Source organism: Eptatretus burgeri, chromosome 8 (genome assembly GCF_056783735.1).
Source record: "Eptatretus burgeri isolate ZD-2024b chromosome 8, Ebu_testis_v1, whole genome shotgun sequence".
NCBI classification, from domain to species: domain Eukaryota; kingdom Metazoa; phylum Chordata; class Myxini; order Myxiniformes; family Myxinidae; genus Eptatretus; species Eptatretus burgeri.
Window position 1 is genome coordinate 102,896,883 of NC_140968.1, and position 11,689 is coordinate 102,908,571.

Genomic DNA, 11,689 nt, shown 5'->3' on the forward strand with positions numbered 1-11,689 from the left:
AGAGAGAGAAGGAGAGAGAGAGGGAGGAAAGAGAGAAAAAAATATATATATAAAAATATGGAAACCATTGAGATTATAAAAAGATCAAAGGTACTACAGAAAATAAATAAATCTCAACGCACCGAGGAGGAAAACAAAGATTCGCAAGTCTATTAGAAATATATGCATCATGACTATTAACATCGGTTTCAGGGAGAATATTTAAATGAGAAAGGAGATGAAGAAGAGAAAGCAGGAAAAGATATTGTTGATGATGTTGGTGTAATTGACTTTGATTAAAGTTTTACAATTTTTCTTCTTAAATAAATGAAGGAGAGAGTGAAGACATTTCTAAGGATTCTTTATGTTTTAAAAATTAAAATTCAAATGTGCATGTTGGAAACTAAAAAGGTTTTCGCACTCTGTTGGAATTTTTCACACAAATAAATGAGTTATTGTCTAAAATGTAAAAAGGAAACCAAGAGTAAAAATATCTCGTATGTTAAAATTAAAAATAATAGGGTGAAACAAAAAGGTACATGTTCAGTGTGTGGCTCAAAAAAAGAGTGAATTCATCACCAAACACAAATGAGGGGGAGATATACAAAAGTTTTTATCAGGAAGTAAATTTACAACAACTGGAATACCAGGGGAATTACATCTACCAGGGTATTCTTTCTGTGGTGCAGGAACAAACTTAAATAAAAGATTAGATGAGGCTCACAATCCAAAACGGTGGAGCAAACCTATCAATAGGGTTGATGAAGTGTGTATGAGGCATGATATTGATTATGGAAATAGCACAACATTGGAAGAAAAACATGAAGCTGATAGAGAAATGTTGTATATTTGTCTCTGATACAAAATCCAACGTTGAGGGAAAAAGTTGATAGGTTCATCGTGAAGAAGATGATCAGTGCAAAATTGAAACTTGGGCTTGGAAATTCAAAAAACTTATAGGCTCTAATGATGTCATTAAGATTGAAGAGCAATTAGCTGATGAATTACATAAACCACTAATCACAAAGTTTCATAGAAGGAAGGTTTATTCCAAGGAAGTAGATTGTATCTGGTCTGCTGATTTGATTGAACTCAATTATGATAACGGGTACAATTATGCTTCAACCGTTATTGATTTGAGGAGTAGATATGCGTGGGTCGTCCCTTTGAAAAATAAAACAGGTAATACTATGTTAGCTTTCCAACAGATATTCAATAAAAGCCAGAGAAAACCTAAAAATTTGTGGACTGATGAGGGTACAGAGTTCTACAACAAAACATTTAAAATATTCTTTAAAATAACAACATTACATTTTTCAACACCTTTACTGAAGGAAAAGCGGTTGTTATTGAGCATTTTAATCGCACTTTAAAAGAGAGACTATATAAAAAAAAATGCACTCAACTCAGTTCTCAACAATGGTTATCTTTAACTCAGGACATTGTAGATAAGTACAATGACACGATTCATACCTCAACGAAAACGAAACCATCAGAAACATTTACAAAATTAAAACATGAAAAAGAGATTAATGTCAGAAAGCCAAAGTTCAAAGTTGGTGATATAGTAAGAATATACAGGTGGAAATCTCATTTTGAAAAAGGTTATACCAAGCGATGGACAAATGAACTTTTAAAAATTGTTGATGTCGTCGGTACAGTTCCTTCGACTTACAAATTACGTGATTTTAAGGGGGAAGAGATTTTAGGTTCATTTTATTCACAGGAATTACAAAAGACAAAGATAAATTGAAATTATTTGACTCTGCCCCTTTTTAACTCCACCCCTTTTTGACCCCACCCACACAAGCCCCTCCCACACAAACCCCACCCATAAAAGCCACATCCACACAAGTCCCATCCACATAAGACACATCGTCTGATGGTTTGGTTTTGATACTCGATCAACATATTCTGTTCAAAACAAAGAGTAAAGAACAATTAAGGTACACAAAGAGGATTATGTTATGATCTTAACAAAATAAAAAATATAACATTTACCTCCAGAAAAGTGTCATGTCAGATTCCTCCAGAAGATCAAGTTGTGTGTTTGGTTCGTCCAGACAGGTGTTTAAACTGAAAAAACAATAATAATAATAATAATAATAATAATAATAATGAGTCAAAGACACACACACATGCACGCACAAACACAAATACACACATACACACACGGAGGCAGAGATAAAGACAGAGGGACAGAGACAAAGAAATAAAGACACACAGAGAGACAGAGGGATAATTTCTCACCTTTGACTCAACTCATTCAAGGTTAGAGGATGTGAGAGAATTTTTTTCCAGCCAACAAAAATGTCATTCAATTCTCTTCTGAATGATCGAATGTCTTCAAGGAAGTCATTCATTTTTAGCCACTCATCGTGTAATTCAAAGGCCTCCTGTTCTAGATCAGTTATCAACGATGTTCTTATTGGGGACAACCTGTTAGAAAAAGACACACAATAATTATTGGTTGTATCATGATTTAATTCTGTATAAAACAAGTAATGAATTGGGTTAAGGATCTCACCTGTCATCTTGTGAAAACGATTGATCCATAAGGTCGGAGGAATTATCTGCACAATCCATTCTCTAAACAAAACATACGAAGCCCGAGCAATAAATACAAAGCCCGAGCATACGAAGCAATAAATAACCTCCTGTTGATGACGTAATAGGAGATTACACAATGGTTTTTTCAGGGTGTGTCCCACATAGGAAATGACCGGAATTTTTTTGGCTTGGTTCGGGTGAGGCAGCTTGGCTGACTCCAGACCAACTCATTTTAACACGAAAATGAAACAGCTTGCTTTGAATGATTTTGAAAAAGCCTACGTTTAAAAGCTGTTTTTGTTTGCTTTTAGCTAAACTTTGTTCTGTTAGTGTTCTGATGATTTAAGATATAACCATGAGAGACATGGGCGCAGAATACTTCCTCATTTTTACAGCACGACTGTGCTCATAAAGGCATTTCCCCATTTTACAGAACCGAAGGAAGGATAGTGAACTTCCCTTTCTTTCGTGCTTGAAGAAATAAAGTGAATATACTCGATGGAAATGAATGTTATAAGAAAATGAAATTATTCCCTAAAGTGGAACATGGACAAATATTCGTTGGTTCGCTCTTTGAGTGGAATGAAAATATAAAAGGACTGTGATTATGTTGGGGAAAGAAGTGCTTTCATCAGTAAGTCTCAATCTTTCATAGTCTCAATTTTACATTCGCTTGTATGGGAGGGAAGGGGATAGGTGAAGAGAAAATCAGTCTCCTATTTTGGGGCTTGAGTCAGCAAGTTTTTCACTTTTTGCCATTTCATTTGAATGGGTGTCCCAGAAGCCCCATTTATCATCTACTCACACACCCCATTGGCATGCCTACTTCAACTTCTTGCCACTTGGTTGTATACTTCGGTGTAGAAAAACGCATTAAAAAAACCATTGTAATATTGGGCAATCACCTCCGTCACCTTGTTGGGGACCCAGAAAAAAATCCAATGCTTTGGCAATCAGGTGATGCTGCACTGAGCCATAAGCATTTTCCAGGTCCAGCTATATATATATACATATATATATATATATATATATATATATATATATATATATATATATATATATATATATATATATATATATATATTACTAAAACTCTCATTATGTATGTATGTATGTATGTATGTATATGTATGTATGCATGTACGTTCCCGAAATACAGCCAAAACGGTACACGATAGCGCAAAAATTTTACGGCCACCTTACCATTCTCCTGTGGTGTGAAGTATCAAGTTTCGTTCAAATCGGGCAACGAAAAATATTATTAAAAAATCAATTCCCGATTCAGTCAAGTACTCTTCGGGAGAATTTGATCAATGCAAACAACCTCAGCAGTATAGTTCGCTGGAGCTATATTTTTCTTTTTTTTTTAAATGATTTTTTTTAATCAACCGCTGTCACAACGGGAACCCGACGGGTTCACGGGTCATCTAATATAACATAAAGATCCTTTTTCTCTTGCCTTGCATATCGGTAGTGTCCCAGATCATCGCCACATGCTCGAGACACCCCGGAAAGCCTGGCACACCTGCTTTTTGCACAGTTGTATCAATGAATTCATTATTTACCACAAAGTTGACCAGAGTGCGGAAACTTAGCTAAATATAGCATAACAATTGTGCATTTTGTGAGGAAAGCACCAAATTTGGCACACTAGTAGCCTATTATATTATGAACAGATTTGGATATTGGGCCATCTCAAATTCAGCCGCCGTTGGCTGTGGCAGCCATTTTTCAAAATGGCCGCCAGTGGTTACTGTTATGACACATATCTGCTTTACTGGAGAGGAATGCAGGTTGATAGTGAAAGTTTATTTACTAATAAAGGTCCAATAATGGTCAAAGAAAGTAACAATTTGATTTGGTTGAGAAAAAAAGGAGACCTGCCCTTGCTCGCCCCATGCAACCACGAAGAAGCTGACAGTCGAATGTTGTTGCATGCATCCCATGCAGCCAACCATGGTCACCACAAGATACTGATCAAGACAGTTGACACCGATGTTGTGGTGTTGGCTGTGTCACGGGCCCAGGGACTGCAACCAGAAGATGAACTGTGGCTAGCATTTGGTACTGGGAAGAGTTTTAGGTACCTGGCAGCCCATGAAATAGCAGCTGGCCTACGACCAGAGAAGGCACAGGTACTCCCAATGTTTCACGCTCTGACTGGGTGTGACACTGTATCTAGCTTTGCTGGACATGGTAAGAAGACTGCTTGGACAATCTGGACCGTTCTGCCAGAACTTACAGACGCATTACTGAAGCTATCCTCTGCACCAAGTGACATACCTGACGATGTCATGCACACCATCGAGAGGTTCGTCACATTGCTCTATGACAGAACCAGCACGTGCAATGACATTGACAAGGCCTGGAAGAAACTCTTCGCGCAGAAGAACAACGTGCAGCTGATCCCGCCAACCAAGGCAGCTCTGGAGGAGCATGTGAAGAGGGCGGCCTACCAAGGAGACCATGTGTGGGGTCAAACACTGCTACCAACGCCAGAGCTGCCTCCTCCATCCAGCTGGGGTTGGGTCAAGAATGATGAGGGGGTGTACGAGCCACACTGGACGAAGCTACCCAAAGCAGCCCACACCTGCTATGAGCTAGTATCGTGCAAGTGCAAGAAGAGCTGTCTGAAGCATTGGAAGTGCAAAAAGGCCGCACTTGAATGCACAGCTTTGTGTGTGTGAGGGAGAGTGCTCACAAAAATGAGAGAATATTAACAGAGCAGACTGTGTCACTGATTCAGAACATTTAAATCCGACATCTCTGGATCAATTTCTATGAGTGAGATGTCGGTATTCATATGAATGAGACGCAGCCCATGATTCGTTTGCAACCATGCTCAACAACCACTGACTTTAGATAAGCGATGTTGGTATTCATATCAATCAGACGCAGCCCTTGATTCGTTTGCCACCATTCTCAACAACCAATTTCTATGAGTGAGATAGTCATCCGGTACAACAAATAATTAGCAGCCATCTTGCAAAATGGCGGCTATAGGTTATGTTTTTCATAATTCAGCTTTTAATAAAATGTTCAAACCAATGTTAGAGTGAAATTAGAGTAACCGCTAGCGGCCATTTTAGAAAATGGCTGCCACAGCCATCAGCGGCTGAATTTGAGATGGCCCAATATCCAAATCTGTTCATAATGTGTTAGACTACTAGTGTGCCAAATTTGGTGCTTTCCTCATAAAATGCACAATTGTTATGCTAAGTTGCCCCACTAAAAGGTTTAAACTGTATTTATTTGTTTTGATAAAGGAAATGGATTCGTATTTAAAAGGTCAGAAGATGTGATTAGATGGCTTGAGTAAGTGAGTTGGTTATATTGCAGCATGTTGCTGTTTTGGTGAGAGAGAAATGGACAATGTCAGAGATTGAAAATGTTGATGGAATTCTGAATAGTGATGAGAGAGATGGGGTAAACATGATTTTTCTGAGATATTTCAGTTCCATTGACCACATAAACATGGAGGCTCATCAGGTTAATTAAACAACGTTAGCATTTGGTATTGTTTAAACTGTTTGGAGAAATTTTGTAACCATGTTGTCCAGCTTTTGATCCCAAATGGACGCTCTGCAGCCAAGGTGTGGTCTGCAGCTCGGCAACCCGAATGACGCCATGCCAACAACAACGGTGTTGAACTCTCATCATGGGGGGTTTGCAGAGCTGAGAGCCTAAGACTTCTAAAAGAATCACTCTGTGACTAAAATAATAGCCAAGCTACTCTTGTTTAATTACTCCTGTGAATTAATGTAAGAATGTGCTTTGAAACTGTGTTGTAATGATGAACAAGTGATACACGTGATCATGTTTGCATGTGATAGTAATCAGAAAAGTGATTTTCACACACCTTCTTACCGGATCAGGTGTCAAATTACATAAACATGGAGGTTGTGTATGGTAAATGTGTTAATTACTTTCAGACTAAGCTCATTTTAAGGAAAAAGGAACTCATTGAGAACGAACCATCATGTTTCTTTTGGTTATAATTAATATTAACTTTTGTTTTGAGATTACAAATTGAGAAACCTTTAATCATACAAGTCTCGTAATCCTAATTTAAAAAATATCGGGGTCTTCAAGTGACAGAGTAATGATTGGTTATATCAGTGGGGTACGCCACTGGTTATTAATAACTTGTATTTATTGGTTAATATATTGTCAATCACTGTACCTATGGACCTTGTTGATCTGTTCATTGAGGATAGAAAAAAGTTACTGAGAGTTGAATCAAGATAATACATTAAGTTAAGGTACTTACATATTATTGAAAGAGGGGTTGCGTTATGAAATTGATCGACAGATTGGTCAACATTACATATTAGGAATCATAAGTTAACTGCAAGGCAAAATCAAGTTATGAGGGAAAACAGCATGGTATTTACATAACCATAATGCAGAATGACTGGAAGAATGGCTAGACCAACAGCAATAATGAAATCAATTAAATGGAATTCGGAATTGTACCATGCATTGCAACTAATTATTGCTCTCACTAATTAGGAGCTGGTACTGACCTGACTGTAATTTAAATAAAATGCCCCTACAATTTGTAGAAAGACAAACAAAAGAATTATGCGGAGTACAGAAGACATGACCATGAAGTAAATGTTAAATCGGTCAGAATAAAAGAATTATATTACTGAAAAGAGTGCAATGATGCTACAAGCCAATTTAAATATTACCTGTGTTATCTGTCTTCTGATTAATTAGACAGGTGCGTGATTTTGACAAAGTGGTACTTATTGTACGTTTACTTGAGTAAGTTGAGGTATTTCTAACACTGACTTGACCATCTTTCATCAGTATGGAAGTGCTAAGTTAGCTGGAAATAAATAAATAATGGCAGTTTCTCTGGAACGACTTGTGAATGAAACTGTGAATTGCTTAGCAGATATGAATGTTAAAATGGTAACTGTGCAAAATCGACTTGAAAGAAGTAGCTAATTTTAATAATTTTTGTACAGATGATGGAATATTTTTTTTGTGAAAAGAAGTATTGATTGCAAATTGGAACCCTGATAAAAGCTGTTGCCCTTTCTACATGGAAATAGCAAATGAGATGAATGTTTTGAGTGTACATACAACTGAGATGTCTGTATATTTTAGCATGTCGTTTAGGTGGGGGGGGGGGGGAACAAGGAAAGGGATAAAATATTGATACAACATATAATGCAAGTTAAATGCTTCTGTAAGAACCTTTGTCAGTCTTGTTGAAAGACATGAGCCCATGACGTTTACTGATTGATGTGTAAACGAAGCTTAACCTTGATTTTGTTTGTTTCGGAGTGTTGAGAGCAGTTGAACCATGCAATGTACGATTTTGTCTAATGAAGCTTTTGAAGAACTTCCACCGAAAGATTGGACGATGGGGAGAATCCAAATTTGGGTGATTGGGCATTCAACATGTGATCATGAAACTACCCCCATCCTGAGGAGATAAGATGAGCAATGTGGTGAAAAGGAAAAAGAAAACCCCACTGAAGAGGTTGGACAAGTCAAACCACAGCAAGGTAAAGTCTTAACGTCACCATTGTGTGGTGCCAGGCAGGCCAGGGAAGCCTGGAGGAATGTCCTCAGCCACACTCACAAATTGCTGCTCTGCAAATACATCATGAACTTGCCGTGGTTGCTTCATTGCATGACGAAGGCCCTGAAGGTCCACACGGTGAGTCATCTGCAACATGTGTTCAATGGTGCGGGTGGCCAACGTGCACAGCTCACTTGGTCAATCAAACCTGATAGCACAAACTGCTGCTACGAGGCCCCAAACTCTGCTGGGGCTGGAACTCTGGATCACCTCTCGAGTCCTTTTCGTCTCCTTCAACCCAGTGTCGGGCCCAAGCTCGTACCTGCCAATATATACCTTCTCTGCAGCTCAAGGAGTGCCTCGACTGTGTTTCCCATTGGGTGCTGCTCTATCTACACCATGACCTGCTTATCTTCTGACTTCGGGTAGCATGTCTTTTTGATTTGTGGCACATGCTGATGAACAGGCCATGAATTAAATGGAAACACACTCACTCACCCGGCTGGGACACGATTGAAATGGTCGTCAACCAGCATTCTTCTGATGAGCACTCACTGCCATTGTTGATTGAACTTGTGTAACGGATATCTTTTCTCCTCCAGGAACGGGGTATGGTGATCATGTGTAATATAATTATTCAAATTTTCCTGATGAGGAAAAAAGGGGGGAATTGTGGGAGAAAATAATTATATTAATGTACTCTCAATTATAATTGTTGCTGGTGCTTTATAAATTTAATTTTTATGCGACAAGTCAAATTGGATGCCAGTGATGCTTTCCTTTCGCCAAGAGTCTTTTGACCTAAATGTTGATAAAAGGAATGTCTTGCTATGGAACAAAGTGACCTGGTTGAAAACACTGCAACTTTTGCCATGATTCTTTCACCAAGTTGACACGTATTGCAGTTGGAGTTCTTTTGCTTAATGCTTATTAGCCCCCTCCACTCCCCATGAAAGCATATAAATACCAGGAAATGTCATCTTTGTTTCATGCAAATCATTGTGGATGCTTCCATCTCAGTGTTTTGAACTCCATAGTACGATGTTAATAAAATTATCTGATGTAATGTACTTTCCGTTGTGGACAGTGAATTAACTGTGGCTTTCATTTGAGTAACAGGATTTACATCGAGTCGGTTAAAACGGTTAACAACAAAATTCTACAACAGAGAGAAGGGATGCTCCATGGTGCGGCACCTGTCAGTGGTCATGCAGCTCGGTCCACAGCCACACGTGCGGAGACCGTGTCCGCGAAGGAGCCCGGGTGGAGCAGAGCGGAGTCCGAGATGGGGATCAGGGCCATCGACAGGACCCACGAGAGACACGGTCAAGATCGGGCGCCCTCGAACCAGCGCAACAGACGGACTGCCGAGGCGAGACGCGGGCAGACCCTCCATGTCATGAACCTCCTTTATTTGGCAACCTGCGACTCCAACCATCTCACTCCAACCACTGTCTCGCTCCAACGCCGTTTCTCTCCAACCTCAGACTCCAGCTAACATGGCCGACCCACACATTCTCTCTGTACCCTCTCAGGATGGTGCCGTAATTTATCGCCCAGCCAAGGACTCCATGCTGAGGATCGCTTTGTAATTTATAGATCTCACAGCGGGGAGGGGCCTTGGTGAAGCCAACGCCACTGTCCGCCCTGATTGGACAGGGCCTCCATGGGTCCACCCTTTCTGGGCAGGGTTTCGGCCATGCTGGGAGATACGTTTTGGCAGGTGAAGATGATACGGGAGGCTTAAAATACGTTTTGTTTTTCATTACTGTATATCTACTTTTACAGCCCCCTGTGTGTATATATATATATATATATATATATATATATATATATATATATATATATATATATATATATATATATATATATATATATATATATGTGTAGAGGTATATATAAATGTATATGTTTGTACTGTATATGTATTTACATATATATATATATATATATATGTATATGTATATGTTTGTATATGTATTTACATATATATATATATATATATATATATATATATATATATATATGCACACATATATACAGTCATGCGCCGCTTAACGACGTTCCGGGCAAGGACGGATCGCATATATGACGGATCTGCCAGCTCTGAAAAAGAAAAATGAAAAACAATGTAGCTGAAAAATTCCTATCGCCGAGTGATGTAGCTGACGTGGCGCTGCCAGTCGTATAAAAATAGCACGTACAATTATGTACACTGTACAGTACATAATACCTCATAATGATAATAAACGACAGTGTGGCCCCGTTATAATGCGATCGTTGAGGTCTATAAAATGTCATCGCGAAAAAAGCAGGGCCGTGCTAAATCGGGATTCAAGGAAATCGGCTTTCAAACTGAACCAATGTTTCCACGTTTACGTTCAAGCAAGTAAATTACCTTTGAATTGAAGAAGTCCGCGAATAAATCGTTGTTAGTCGAAATTAAAACACCAATTCATTTTTAGTGAAGCGTTTTATGTTGTTAAAACAATCGCACTGTTCCCAAAATATATATCACAATTGACAGGTGCTCGTTTCTTCATTTATAAGTTATAACATCGATGCAATGATTACGTATTTATAAAATCCAAACGCTATTTATTCATCTTTCTATAATCGATGTTGGAGGAGATGGTAAGCTGCTGCTAACAACACCGATGGCCGTCATGAACAACACAAAGGTAAAACTAACGTGTCTTCCGTCTCTCTTGGATGTGTGTTACAATTGCCGACAGTATTCAGTACAGTAACATGCTGTACAGGTTTGTATCCGAGGAGCAATAGGCTACACCATATAGCCTAGGTGTCTAGTTTTGTGTAAGTACGATGTTCAAAAACGATGTTCGAAAACGAAAACGAAAAAAAAATGATGTTCGCACAACGACGACGTCGCGTGACAACACGTTTCTCAGAACGTAACCCCGTCGTTAAGTGGCGCATGACTATATATATATATATATATATATATATATATATATATATATATATATATATATATATATATATATATATATATATATATAAATATATATATATAAATATATATATATATATATATACATACATACACACAAGGTGTGTTCAAGAAGTATCCAACCTTAATTTTTCATGCATAAACAAATGAAGCTCGGGAGGCGTGGTTTGGTGCACGTATGTAGGCGATCCTAATTCGTATGCGTGAATATTTTCCCGCCTGCAGAAGCTGTCAGTCGCCGACAGACCGCCGATGAGTGAGGAAGTGTTTGTGAGCGCCGTCGGATTTTCGTTTTTGACAAAATGACGGATCACTGTGGTCTCCGCCAGTGATCAGTGTTGAAGAAGTTGGGATCGCTGTTCACAGTCTCCAGCATGTCCAGTGCGATCTCCAAACGGAGTTGCTTCTGCTCGATCGTTAGCAGCTTTGGCACGAACTTCGCTGAGATTCTCCTTAAGCCCAAATCCTCAGTCACAATGGAATGAACGGATCCAATACTGACACCCGCCTCGTCTGCAAGTTCTCTGATCGTGATTCGACGATCCTGCATCAGCAGGGTCCTCACTTGGTCAATGACGATCTCATTTCAGGATGTTGAGGGCCCACCAGAACGTGCTTCACTTTCCACTGATGTGCGACCATCTTTG

At 38.9% G+C, this 11,689-nt stretch overlaps 1 long non-coding RNA gene across 2 annotated transcripts in view; it reads right to left on the reverse strand.

Annotated features, from left to right (window-relative positions):
* Nucleotides 1-10,565, reverse strand: part of LOC147022451 (uncharacterized) — a 113,637-nt gene extending 103,072 nt beyond the window's left edge. Inside the window, exons 1-2 of one of the 2 annotated variants that reach the window (XR_015061255.1) lie at nt 2,230-3,429; nt 1,981-2,055 (exon numbers count right to left, since the gene is read on the reverse strand). This is a non-coding gene — a long non-coding RNA (uncharacterized LOC147022451). Of the gene's footprint in view, nt 1-1,980; nt 2,056-2,229; nt 3,430-10,466 lie in introns of those variants that run through there. The other variant, XR_015061256.1, reaches the window with a different exon arrangement.
* Between the last annotated feature and the right edge of the window lie 1,124 nt (nt 10,566-11,689).